The sequence below is a fragment of the Anopheles coluzzii genome, chromosome 3 (genome assembly GCF_943734685.1).
Source record: "Anopheles coluzzii chromosome 3, AcolN3, whole genome shotgun sequence".
NCBI lineage: Eukaryota > Metazoa > Arthropoda > Insecta > Diptera > Culicidae > Anopheles > Anopheles coluzzii.
Window position 1 is genome coordinate 80355153 of NC_064671.1, and position 8800 is coordinate 80363952.

An 8800-nucleotide genomic window follows, 5' to 3' on the forward strand; every position below is an offset into this window, starting at 1 on the left:
CGATCGATCGATGTGCACCGTCGTCGCATGGGCATGGATGCATGAGTTATTTCTAGCCATCGACCGTGGCTGCTCCATGTTTCTTTTTTTTTGTGTGTGCTGTTTCTCTGTCCCCAAGCCTATGCGATGACCACACGGTGTTCTATTGCAGGCATGGCCAGTGATGTTAACTTATGAACTTCCCGCACTCTCTCTCTCTGTCGCTCCCTGAGGAGTGTAGTTCAAGCATATGGCGTCGCACAATTTAAACTGCCAACTGCATTTGACACATCGATTAGTCGACGGGCTGCGTGGAGCAGCGTAAAAATCACTCATAAAGGCAGTAAACGTCATGTCACACTGGCGTTCGATTAATGACCGGCATGCTGCACACACACACACACACACACTCGGGACAAGCGAGACAATCCTGATTTACTTCCATTCAATGCAAAAAAAACACGGATAAATGGAGGCGTGCGCTTAATCGACTAATTGCACTTTGCACTGATCCCACTGTTTATGGAATAAAGAACACGGGTAGTGTAGCAAAAAAAGGGTAGAAAATAAACTGTAGAATAAACCCATGACAACACTACAACAGCCAAATGGGAAATGGGTGAGCTCTCGAGCCAGGCGTCAAAGTGAGCTCAGCGCGAGACCGGCCCAAGTGTGCCCGAAGTGGACGCGCTGAAGCGTCCTTCAGCAAAAGTGCCATTAATATGGCGCGACAGATAATAAGGAACAATTCAATGGCTTATGACTAATTGCAAATACAAGCTAGTACCCCTCCATCCCATGCTGTGGTGCATAAATTCAAGTCAAATCCATTCCGGGGCGGCTGAAATAAATCACCCCGGGGAGATTAGCTGGTTTCGCTCTTGCGCTAACCTTGACCGAAAAGCCCTGTCTCCCCTGGCTACGTTACACAGCACACACACACACAAGTCATGTTTGGTGAATTTCGTGAGAAGGGTGGCTCGGAATGGGCCAGATTCCCCGCGGGGCATAATCGTTCGTCACCCGTCCCGCAATGAGCAGGTCGTGACAATGCTGTCCGCTAAAGATGGTTTTGCACTAATTAGGTAGATACCGAACGACCCATCCCGTGCCCGGTTGTCATTTAAGCTCCTTGTGTTCTTGCGTTGGTTTTGCGGTTTTGACACATTGCACGCATCGCACGTGTGGAGGGGGACTGTAGGGCGACAAATTACGATCTCCGGCGGTGTGAAAAGCGCGAGCTTTCATGTTTTCCACAACTGTTACCGCCATACGCACACACGCCGCACAAGCGACAATATTGTTGGAAATTCGTGGGAGCGTTTAGGGAAATGTAACCCGCTCGTGCTGGTGACACAGCGATGATTATGGGGTTTTGGGTGCCGGATAGATAATAATTATGATAGCATGATGTGTGGCCGAACTTGGCCGGGTCGACCACAGCTGCATCACGCTCAATGACCGATTGACAGACTATTAATAACTTTGCGGTGCTCACGTGCAATCGTCTTAATCAGTTGAATACAGGGTTTCCCACGATTTATTGGTTGGTGCGTTCCCACGATTTTTTTTGCCGTTTCCCAGAATTTTTGGTCCAATTGTATTGATATCCAATCGGAAAATTCCAATAAATTATGGGAACGAAATCCAAAAATCTATGGGATACGGGTAAAATATCGTGGGAACGCACCAAAAAATCATGGGAACTGACCAATAAATCGTGGGAAACCCTGTAAATCAATAAGTTCTAAAAAGAAACAAACAACGAGTTTGTGCTCAGACGAATCATTTCGAAAAAGATAGATTCTAACATACTAACAAGTCACTTACTTGGTTAGGTGTCAAAATGGCAAAATGGCACAAAATAGAATAAATAATTGCTCCTTTGGCAAAATGAAACAAAATGGCCCAGCTCGGAAAATGGAATGAATTGTTTTTGTTTCTACTCTTTTTATACAAACTGAAATACTGTAGAATGGAACGTGATTTTGCATGAAATGTTGACATTATTGCAGTTGGGAAATGTCCTTCCTTCGTATGCAAAATCTAGCACGAATCGTAATAGTCCCCAATACTTAAACAAAAATGGAAATCTTGAAATAAAATGCGTTCTAGCAGTAGTGTATCATCATTATGAATAGTCTGAAGAATGCGCCTAAATGTATGCAATTAGGTGTACATTTTTGACCTAATTAAATTTAAAAACATCAGTGACGTCATCGACCTCAAGGTACTCGACGACAATTTATTGTGGAATCCTTTACTAATGATTCTTTCATGCGTAAAATTTCATCATGTATGGTTGAGTGTTTTTAATATTATTTTTTTAATTTATTCGAGATATTTGTTCAATCATAACATAACTTCATCGATTGACTCACGATGGTCTGATTTATAAATAACACTTCAATTTTTTTTTGTAGCTCCAAATTAAGCATGCTTGAAAGCTCACAAACAGACATTTTCTCTTGATTCGTGGCTGATTAAGGCACGTTCAAAAATCAACACACCCCATCCAATGCAAACCCAAAGCTGCAATCGGAAAATCAGCAACAAAATCCGTCCCACTCGCACAAAAATGCCCACCGGTGCGTAAATTTATGCAAAAGAAATGGAAGGAAAAACCCTTCAGCGGGCAAGTGGGAGTGGGCAGCAAACACATCCCAAAAACACCATACATATTCCACTTCATTCCGGGTCACTAAAGTCAACCGCAACCAGTTGTCGAAAGCGAATCTGAGTGCTCCCGGCCCAGCCTGATGGATGCAAATCAAAATGAAAAACAAAACAAAAATACGTAAATATCTGCCCCACCGCTAGCATAAGCTCGGCTTTTATGTGTATTTTTGCAATGCTCCTACAATGTGTGTGATTGTTTGTTTTTTTTTTCATATAGCGGTTATTTCGAAAAAAAAAAAATATTGGCATCCCTGCAATGCCACCGGCAAACGTGCTGCACCAAAGCTTTTAAGTATCGGTATTTTTGTGCAAATTTTACTTTTGTGCATTTTCTGAAGCCACCGGCGCTGCGCTGCTGCTGGAGGAAAGAAGAAAAAAAGGCCAACGAAAATATTTACAAACGCAATTGACCGTGTCACATCCATATGGGCTCCAATAAGGGGACGTACAAAATATACATACGTACTTATGTGTTTGTGTGGTGTACGTGCACGGTGAAAAGCCGCATTTTGCGTACATTGTACCAGTCGTTGGTGGCTCGCGCGAATGGCCCGCTCCCCTTGCACTTGGAGGCCAATCGGAATTATTCCATTAAAATGCGTGAAAACGCAGCACAACAGGGTTGCAGTTGACAATGCGTTGGAATTTTTCTACCAGCAGTACACATTTTATTGGCAGAACGGCTCGTTTGAATGCCGGTGACTCCGGGGAGAGCATGTTCTCCCCGGAGAACAATCGAACCATCATAAGCTTCGATCGCATGTGCCAAATTCACATTTTTGGGGTTTTTTTTTGTCCATGAAAATGGCCATGTTCAAAGTATTATTTGAATTCAGGCAGTATTTAATTTAAGGAATACTACCATTCACCTGTCAAAAACAGCAGGCAATTGACAATCTCATCGATTCAAAGGCAATTTTCAATTTTTCTGAAGCCTCAGAGCAGTTCCTATCATGAAATCAAAGCTATAACGAGGTATGTAAAATGACGTCATGTTTACTGGATTTTAGGTCGTGAGCCAATTACTAAAAACATGAAACCTTTTCAGAAATAATTAATTGCTACCACAACAAATAGGTAAAAACATATGTTACAGTGCTTCCTACGCAATTTCCAATGTGCACAACATTATTCATCGCTTGCAAGATGTTTTTCAACAGCTTTTCAAGTCCATTTCGTATGTAAACATTGTTATTCGCCGCGTGCAACATGTTAATCCACATCAATCTGATATTTCATTTCCATCATCATAATTTTTAATTTCCCCAGCATGATTTTTAACACGTCTCATGCTGGATTGAGTATGACAGTTCTTTGTGATGTGTTGAAAATCATGTGTAAAAATTGAAATTTCATTATGAAGCAAACACACCATTTGACAGCTGTTGAAAAACATATTGAAGGTGGTGGAAAATTATGTGCACATTCGAAAGTGACTTGGAAAACCCTGTATATTTGCATCACAATGAAATTTCAATTCTTCAACATGATTTTCAAAACATCACAAAGAACTCTCAAACTCTGTCCAGCTTGTGATGTGTTGAAAATCATGTGTAAGCACTGAAAAATGTTTGTGATACAAATACAACATTTGACAGCTGTTGAAAAACATCTGGCAAGCAATGGAAAATGTTGCTGGGCTTGGAAATTGAATCGAAAAACCCTGTATTTAGAAGTATTTTGTGTAATGCTTGAGCACGCATGGATCAATTATTAAGGTTTTCATTAAGAAAAGGATTTAAAGTTGAAGACAATACATGGCCTCAAACAAAAGAAGAAAAAATCAAAATGAGAGACACATTCTCTTTTCATTAGCTAATTCCCATTATTATCGCAATCAATTGCTTAAAGAAAAAAATCATATTTTACTCACCTTTAATAGATGCTCGAACGAAAACGCTTCCCAAACCTCTGCTAAATCACCAACCGCCCTCCGTCGCCGCCTTGCACTTTTCCAATTGGGGGAAAAATTGCAATTAACTTCCACTTGTAGCCGGCTGCCGGGGCTTGAACCCCTTTTCTGCCTTGCGTGACCTTTATCTATTTATCAAATTGCTCAATCTTGCTACTCTTCCTACTCCTCGCTCGCTCACTCGCCTTTCTTTTCGTGAGCTTTTTATTTGCAAAACCAAAACCAAACCAAAACACAAAAAAAAACTTTCACCAGAACAGGAAAAGATTTCGCTTGCACACGCGATAACACGCGAAACAGGCGAGAACTAACAACACACGGCAACACACGAAACACCAAGGATACAATACAAACGAAACCGCACTTACACACACACACACACACTCACACTATTTTTGCAAACAAAACTGAGGAAAAATAGGATTTTTCACGCGATTTTTTTACTTCTTCTCTTCAACTCTTTTGTAAACAATCAGATTCGAAAAAATACACACAAAATTATTATTTTAATTGCACTGCAACCTGCACTTTTACACACTCGGAAACTTTTACCTCACGGCTGCTGATATGTGATTATTTAAACTCTCTTGCTTTCGCTTTTATTTTTTGGCACACCTCCAGTAAACATGAACTGAACTCTTTCCAAATCTGACGTGCTGACGTACACGCTGCTCGCTATTACTTCCTGCAATACCGTTCGCACACACGCACACACACATAAGCCTTCTGGTCCTGTGAGGAAAAAAAGGGAGGATAAGGGAATGAAGAACTTAATGTAGATAGACGTAATAAAAATAACTTCTTATGATACCGATCAAGCACCGGCGTAGACACCATAACGTAACGAGCTGATGAGCGATTGACACGAAACGTGATTCTCCTCCACAGGCGAGCTGCAATTCGATTTGCCGTGTTCGTTCTTTCTTCCTCCTTTACCGAGAATCCACCCAAGTTCTGAAACCCGTTCTGGGCTAATTCCCTGATTGCATTAGAAAAAACCATAGCTCATCGTCGGACCGCGGGCAAATTGCTTTGGAAAAAGGGAATTTAACAAATATTAGCCCGCAATCAACCGACCGAGTGGTTTGCCGGCTTCTGCTATGCTTTATGGGAGCTCCTTAATGCATTGCTGTTGGGTGCAATTTTGAAAAATACAAACCCTGGAAGCTTCCAGCAAACAGTTGTCCGGAGAAGCAATTCTCCTTCCCAAGAAGGAAAATCCATCCGGCTTCAAGGAATCGATTTTCTCGCAACCCCGATGTTTTCTTGCGTATCGAAATTGGGCCAATCGAGAGCCGGCGTTGAGGGTGAGTTCAATTGGCAGCCTCTCTTCTGTAGATCAAAATGGTTTCAGCTTCCACTTCTTGCCCCTTTAAAAATAATACCCAAAAATAAAGCTTTCCAAGCCTTTTTGCAGTACCGCAGCAGCCGCAGCTCAACAGCAAACACTTAATGTTTCGATCAATTCCGCTCGATAAAATCGCCTCATCAACGATTCAGCTCGCCCTCATCCAACGTGTTTTCGTTTTTCGGGGTGGGGGAAGGTTTTTCCGACCTGTTCCGAAACCTTTCTTTCGATATTCCGACGTTCCTGCTTACTCGAAGCTGCATAAAGCTACTTTTGCCCTGCTTGCAGGTAGATATTTCCCATTGATTTATGGTGGTGGCACAACCACACTACTGCACACCAATACACACAGTGAGAAAGGGCGGCTTTTCGAGCAACTTTGCGTAGGCATATCGATTATCGTTTGCTCCCTTCAAAAAACAACAACAAAAAAACAGGGCGAGGAAAATATTTCAAACGCCCAACCGAACAAAAACACCCAGCAGACGGTGGCCTCGAAACCATATGGTTTTCCTCGCACAAAAGCACAATATCCCTAGCGCACAGGCACAAGGCGAAAAATAGAAGCTGCTGTCTAATCACAGCAGGCTCCGGGAATCGATTTTGCTCCAGCCTGCTGCTGCTGCTGCTCCGATGGAAAGGCACGAAGCGGGACTTGGGCAATTTGAAGCGTTTCGGTGCCCAGAGTTGCGAGCATATCATTTCAATTCTGACGACCCAAAGTGTGGCTAATGCTGTCATTGAAATGATATTATAATTGCTCTGTGTCCATACTTGTGGTTGTGTTAAAAAAAAACGTGCTACACACATTAGCCGGCCACGCGGTCACTGATCCGGTTCGAAGGACCATAAGCAAAACCACAAGCTAAACGCAATTTTAATTCACTTTTTCTCCCTCTTCGGTGGCTTCACAGTAGACTGAACACTGCCGACAGATAGAACAACACATACGGATGGAGAACACACACCGATAAAAAACACCAACACACACACACGCAATAATCCCACTCAAAGGTCAGGTTCGTTGGTCGGCCTCGGACGGCTGCAGAAGAAGAGATTTGCAGATTCTTTCTTTTATACGTATGTGTGTGTGTGTGAGTTTGTGTTTGTGTGTGCACACTAGAACGCCAAACATGAATGATCTTGAACGCGTGGCTGTGCTCCAACCAGTGCTTTATCCGGTCTTTATGGAGCTCTCCTATTGATTTCAACCCCTCCCCCCCCCCCTCCCCCTCCGATGTGGCATCCAATTAGGGACCAGTGGAAGAGTAAACCGGCTTCAACAAAGTATGTGCCCCGCACACGCACACCCAGACACGCCTCACCAACACGCCACAAACGCCACAACTTTGCCCGCAAAACATTCGCAACATGTCAAGTTAACTTTTGTACGGCCTTTTTTCTTGTTTAATTTTGCTGTTGTTGTTGTTGTTGTTTGCTGCTGTTGCCGGCCTTGCTGGAATGGCGCTCTGGCGCTCTTTGACTCATCACGCGCACACACACACACGCAAATCTGCACGGGTAAGATAGGAAGCTGCGTCTTCTTTTCAATCCGGCTTTACTTTGCTGTAAATACACGGCGCTTTCTTTCTTTCAATTGCGTTTGGCCCGCGCGCACACACACACACCTACACAAAGAACACTGTAGTGTGTTGTTACGGCTGGCAATTTACACTGCGCCCATTCAAAGGGCTGTGCAGTGCAGTGCAGCAAATCAATCACAAACGCTCAAACCAAACTGCTATCGCTATCACTTGGGGGCACACACACACACATACCAACCGCACTCTCCAAACCGAATTAGAATCCAACCTTGTGTGGATGCAGCAATACACGCGTACGTAAACACACACACACGTACACACAAGGAGCACACAACCCGATACCTGGCGACACACACGGGGCGCGCGCGATAAAATCGAACCACACGGCGATTATTGTTTGGGGCACAGGCACGCACGCACGCACGCACTCGCAGCCGATAATCAAAGCCCCCCGCTCGGGTCGGCGTTCATCGAGAAACTGAACTGGCCCGAGCAGCCCGAGAGTGAACCATGCGGTCGCGTACGAGGACGAGCGGATGAACCGGGCGAGGGTGAGTTTGAGAGAATTTGTGTGCGAGAGCGAAGCATCCAATGGAATGAATGGGGTGAACTTTGCGCTCGCATGAACGGATCGTGCGGGGGAATGTTTTGAGAATTGCGTTGGGGTGATTGACGTTTGCTCTCTCTCTCTCTCGTGCTCTGCCGTGCTCTCTCTTTGGATGGTTTACAATCCCTCCCGCGTTGGATTTGTTTGGAGCCACCACGAGAATGAATTTACCACTTTCTGTGGTGTTTTATAACCGTTAAAGCTCGAACATTTAAACTATTTGCTAATAAAAACATAAAATAAAAATATTAAATTCAAAATAGATCAAATTTTGCTTTCTTTTCATGCGTCAATTGCGGAACAAATGTCTACATTAGCTTCACGGTAACTCCCATAGTTTAAACGCGGAACAGATACGTTCCGGAATAGTAGTGATGGGCCGCCAGCTGCTTGCAATCCAGACCGGCGGAGTTTTCACGTGCTTTTCTCCCCCCTGCCAAAGAGAGTAAATGGTAGTTTTCTCTCGCATTGTGCTGGTTAGGGTTCTTTCTTACCCAGTAACAGGACCTACCTCGAACTGGGCGCCTCCTTAAATTACGATCCTACATTTAGTTTCAATTTTAAAATTAGTTAAAATTCATCATATTTTTTTTAACGAATAAAGGCTTAGCTTTACTTTTCAATAAAATATTTTCAAACATTTTTCAATGATTGAGAATTCAAAACAAAATCCAAAAGCAAAATTTTTAAAAAGGTGTTTTTGTAAAATTGTTATATTAGCTTATTATTTT

At 43.2% G+C, this 8800-nt stretch overlaps 1 protein-coding gene across 8 annotated transcripts in view; it reads right to left on the reverse strand.

Moving 5' to 3' along the window:
* LOC120957438 (fat-like cadherin-related tumor suppressor homolog) overlaps positions 1-7949 on the reverse strand; it is a 258528-nt gene extending 250579 nt beyond the window's left edge. For 4 of the 8 annotated variants that reach the window (XM_040379650.2, XM_049609732.1, XM_049609731.1 and 1 more), the window contains exons 1-2: positions 7697-7798; positions 4532-5302 (exon numbers count right to left, since the gene is read on the reverse strand). The gene's annotated coding sequence lies outside the window, so the exon portion shown is untranslated. The other 4 variants (XM_049609728.1, XM_049609727.1, XM_049609724.1 and 1 more) reach the window with 4 other exon arrangements.
* Positions 7950-8800: the final 851 nt, after the last annotated feature.